The sequence below is a fragment of the Gossypium raimondii genome, chromosome 8 (genome assembly GCF_025698545.1).
Source record: "Gossypium raimondii isolate GPD5lz chromosome 8, ASM2569854v1, whole genome shotgun sequence".
Lineage (NCBI taxonomy): Eukaryota > Viridiplantae > Streptophyta > Magnoliopsida > Malvales > Malvaceae > Gossypium > Gossypium raimondii.
The window spans coordinates 23,922,112-23,927,349 of NC_068572.1; the positions used below are offsets into that span (position 1 = coordinate 23,922,112).

Sequence of the window (5,238 nt, forward strand, 5' to 3'; positions counted from 1 at the left end):
CGAGTTGTCGTGAACTTATTCGTAACAATATAAACATGAGTTTAATAATTTTAAGTTAAGAAATGTAATTAATCTAACACAATTATGTCATCTTGATTAAAATCGTATTTAATCTAACACAATTAATCAGATTTTGCTAGGTGAGTATGTTCATAAGTTAGCAATCTTAGTTTTTAATCACCCGCTTCAAACAAAATATTTTTCTTCTCCAAAGTGTTTTAAATAGCATTCATAAATAATTCTTTTCACAGTCCCTATGGGTACGATAACTCGACATTTACTTGTCACTTTATTACTTGTTGCGATTGTGTACACTTGCACATTTCCGTCGTTCCAATTTTTGGCGTCGTTGCTGGGGACTATGTTTTAAAAAAAAGTCATTATTTGTGAAGTTGTTAGTTTTGCATTTTGGTTTATTTTTCTATTCAAATTTTAACTTAGTTAATTTTTCTGTGATTATTTCAGGTGTTTATGAGTATTGACCGAATCATCGATTTACTCCCTGTAGACCCTGAGATTGAATAAACTTTTTGACAGTGAAGAAGACAAGCAAGTCAGAGAAGGACTGAAGAGATGAACTTTGAAAATCTGAATCAAGGAAACGGAGCAAACCTTGCTCAAAATCCTATCCTTATTTTTGATGATAGGGATAGAGCTTTCAGACAGTATGCTGTGCCAGTATTTCATGATCTTAATCCAAGTATTAGGAGACCCGAAATTGAGGCACAACAGTTCGAGTTGAAGCCAGTCATGTTCCAGATGCTTCAGACAGGAGGCCGATTCAGTGGAATGCTTACCGAAGATCCTCACCTACACTTAAGACTGTTTATGGAGGTGAGCGATTCTTTCAAGTTAGTCGGAGTGTTCGAAGATGCATTATGATTGAAGCTATTCCCATATTCACTAAGGGACAGAGCTCGAGCTTGGTTGAACTCATTACCACCAAACTCAATTTCAACATGGCAAAAGTTAGCAGAAAAATTCATTATGAAGTATTTCCCGCCTAGCAAGAATGCTAAGTTGAGGAACGAGATCACTACTTTCCAACAAATGGATAATGAGTCATTGTTTGAGGCATGGGAAATGTACAAAGAATTATTACGAAAGTGCCCTCATCATGGAATCCCACATTGCATACAACTTGAGACATTTTATAATGGTCTCAATGCTTACACTACGATGGTAGTAGACACTTCTGCTAATGGTGCTCTCCTTTCTAAGTCTTATAATGAGGCTTATGAAATCATTGAGAGGATTTGCAGCAACAATTATCAATGTCCAACCAATCAAGTAGCGTCAGGAAGATGAGTCACTGGAATACATGAAGTAGACGCTCTTACTTCACTAGCATCTCAAGTATCATCAATATCCTCAATGTTTAAAAATCTTACTACTAATGGGGTGTAATATTTTTGCAGCACAACCACTAAATCAATTTAAAAATGTAGCCTGTGTTTATCATGGGAAAGGACATTTATTTGAAGAATGTCCATCGAACCCAGAATTCGTGTATTACATGGTAACTAGAACCAAAATCGAGGAAGGCAAGGGCTGCAATCCAATTTCTATAACCCATCATGGCGAAACCACCCAAATTTTTCCTAGAGTAACCAAAGGGCAGGAACCAGTAACAATTATGTCCAACCTAGATCGACCCAGCCATTTAGTTTTTCTTAACAAGCTCAGAAACCAACCCAAGCTGAACCATCCAATAGCTTAGAGAATCTATTGAAGGCATACATGGTGAAAAATGATGCCTCTCTAACGAATTTGGAGAATCAAGTGGGCCAGATTGCAACTGAACTCAGAAACTGACCACAAGGTGCTTTACCTAGTGATACGGAGAATCTGAGGAATCCAGAGAAGGAGCATTGTAAAGCGTTAACATTGAGGAGCGGAAAGACTTTAGAGCCCAATTCTGTCGAAGTTGAAAAGGAGCCAGCTGACTCTCAAGACTCAAAGGAAGTTCAACCGAGTGTTGAAATTCCAGTTTCACCAAAAATTGAATCTGTAAAATCTGACAAGGTAACTTCTGAACCAGCTAATTCTGATCAACTAATGACTCTATTAGATGCAGAATTGCCACAGAAAATGAATCAATCAGTTCTAGTAAAAAAACCTCCACCACCCTACCCTCAAAGACTTTAGAAGCAGAAGCAGGAAATTCAATTCAAGAAGTTCCTAGATGTACTCAAGCAACTTCATATCAACATCCCGTTGGTTGAAGCACTTGAACAAATGCCGAACTACGTTAAATTTATGAAGGATATCCTGTCTAAAAAATAAAGGCTTGGAGAATTTGAGATGGTAGCCCTAACGAAGGAATGCAGTGCATATCTTCAAGACAAACTACTCCCAAAATTGAAGGATCATGAATGTTTTACCATACCTTGCAATATTGGAGCAACATATTGTGGTAAGGCACTATGTGACTTGGGTGCGAGTATCAACTTCATGCCCATGTCAATATTTAGGAAATTGGGGATAGGTGAAGTTAGACCTACAACGGTTACACTTCAATTAGCAGATCGATCCTTAGGACATCCAGAAGGAAAAATTGAGGACGTATTGGTACGTGTAGACAAATTTATCTTTCCTGCTGACTTTGTGATTCTAGACTTTAAAGAAGACAAAGAGGTGCTAATCATCTTAGGAAGACCATTCTTAGCAACTGGAAAGACCCTTATTGATGTGCAGAAGGGCGAACTTACAATGCGTGTTCAGGATGATCAGGTAACATTAAAATTTTTAAGCCCATGCGATTTCCTAACACAATTAATGATTGTTCTGCAGTGTCTGATTTAGAGGATTTAATCGTGGAGAAGAAACTCAATTATGTTGAGGACTAGACCTGTCCATGGGCTGGGCGGCCCGGCCTGGCCCAATGGCCCGCCCGAAATATGGGAGGGTTCGGGTAAAAATATAGCCCAAATACAAGCTTGGCAAAAAAACGAGGCTGTTTAAAAATGGGCTGTGCCTGCTCAACTTTTTGGCGGGACGCTGCACCTGCCCTACCAATATAATAAATATATTTTTTATTTTTATTTTTAATTTTAAAATACTTTAAAAATATATTTTTTATTTTTTATTTTAAATTTTTTGTGTTTATTAAAAATCTAGGCCAAGGCAGGCTCTTGCTTACTTTTTTTTCTGTGTAGTTCTGGTAAAATTCAGCCCATATTTGGCCGGGCTGTATGGCTCGGGTTACTCTTTTTTTCCGGTCCTGACTGGGCAAATTTCAGCCCATTTTGGTAGGTAGGCCCGAGCCTAAGAGTCGGCCGAAATTTTTTCTGGCTGCCCGAACCCGGCCCTGCCCTACCATGGACGACTCTATTGAGGACCCATTTGAACAAATTTTGACATCAAATCCTCCAAATGATGAAGAGGAGGATGAATACTTAGCTTTGTTAGAAGCTAATCAAAGGGGATTTAATCTGCAATCCTGCTATGAATCTTTGGAGTTAGAGAAAAGGTATTATGCCCAACCAAAAGCATCAATCAATGAGCCACCTAAATTAGAATTGAAGGTACTTCCCTCACATTTGAAATATGTTTATTTAGGTAACTCTTCTACTCTGCCTGTGATTGTTTCAGCAGAATTAAATACTGAGCAAGAAGAGAAACTCATCCTGGTGTTGAAATAATTCAAGAAGGCTATCAGATGGACCATAGCCGATATTCGTGGAATTAGTCCATCTATATGCATGCACAAGATTATATTAGAAGATGGCGAAAAAGGGATGATTGATGGACAACAAAGTCTGAATCCCATCACGAAGGACGTAGTCAAGAAAGAAATCATCAAGTGGTTAGATACGGGTATAATTTACCCCATCTCAAACAGTTCATGGGTAAGTCCAGTCTAGTGCGTGTCAAAGAAAGGAGGTATCATGATCATTGAAAACGAGAATAACGAGTTGATACCTACTAGAACGATTACGGGATGGAGAATTTGCATCAATTACCGGAAGTTGAACAAGGCAAAGAGGAAAGATCACTTTCCTTTGCCGTTTTTGGACCAGATGCTGGATAGACTCACAGGGCGATACTATTATTGTTTTCTCAATGGATACTCAGGGTATAATCAGATTACAGTAGCACTGGAAGATCAGCACAAGACAACATTCAGCTATCCGTACGTTGCATTTGCATTTAGACGCATGCCATTTGGTTTATGTAATGCACCTACTACATTTCAAATATGTATGGTGTCTATTTTTACTGACATGGTTGAGAAATATTTGGAAGTTTTTATGGATGATTTTTCAGTATTTGGAGATGCATATGATGATTGCCTAGCCAATCTAGCCAAAGTACTAAGGCGATGTGAAGAAAAAATCATTGTCCTTAACTGGGAAAAGTGTCATTTCATGGTACGAGAAGTGTTATTAAAAAACTCCCACCTCCAATATCTGTAAAGGGTGTTAGGAGCTTTTTGGGCCATGTCAGTTTCTATCGAAGATTCCTTCAGGACTTCTCCAAAGTTGCTAAACTCTTATGCAAATTATTAGAGAAGGACACGATGTTTAAATTTGACAAGTGACTTCGCGATCGGAGCTAAAATGGGTCAGCGAAGGAACAAATTTTTCATACCATCTACTATGCGAGTTGGACTCTGACAGGAGCTCAACTGAATTACACGGTAACAGAAAAAGAGTTACTTGCTATTGTGTTTTCTTTTGACAAGTTTCAATCTTATCTTGTAGGTACCAAAGTGACTATTTATATAGACCACTCGACAATTAAGTATTTACTTGCCAAGAAAGACGATAAGACGAGACTAATCCGATGGGTACTTCTACTTCAAGAGTTCGATCTAGAAATTCAAGATCAAAAGGGAGTGGAAAAGCAAGTAGCAGACCACTTGTCCAAATTGGAGCCGCGAGAAGGGAACTCTCCTCTTATACCAATTCGAGAGACGTTTCTAGATGAACACATACTGAAGGTAAATCATGTCCATAATACCCCTTGGTTTGCTAATATTGCTAACTTTTTAGCTTGTGGTTTGATGCCGATTGATAAGACGTATCATCAAAAGAAAAAGTTTCTTCACGATGTGAAGTACTATTTTTAGGAAGAACAGTATTTGTTTAAAAAGTGTGCAGATCAAATGATCAGGAGATGCGTGGCAGAAGATGAAGTACATAAGATTTTATACCATTGTCACTCAGCTCCAAGTGGGGGACACTTCGAAGGTACACGTACTGCAGCCAAGGTATTGCAATCTAAATTCTTTTG

At 38.3% G+C, this 5,238-nt stretch overlaps 1 non-coding gene across 1 annotated transcript; it reads right to left on the reverse strand.

Annotated features, from left to right (window-relative positions):
* Positions 1-1,017: 1,017 nt before the first annotated feature.
* Positions 1,018-1,124, reverse strand: LOC128032187 (small nucleolar RNA R71). Its single transcript, XR_008188315.1, has one exon. It is a non-coding gene; the product is annotated as a small nucleolar RNA R71 (small nucleolar RNA).
* Positions 1,125-5,238: the final 4,114 nt, after the last annotated feature.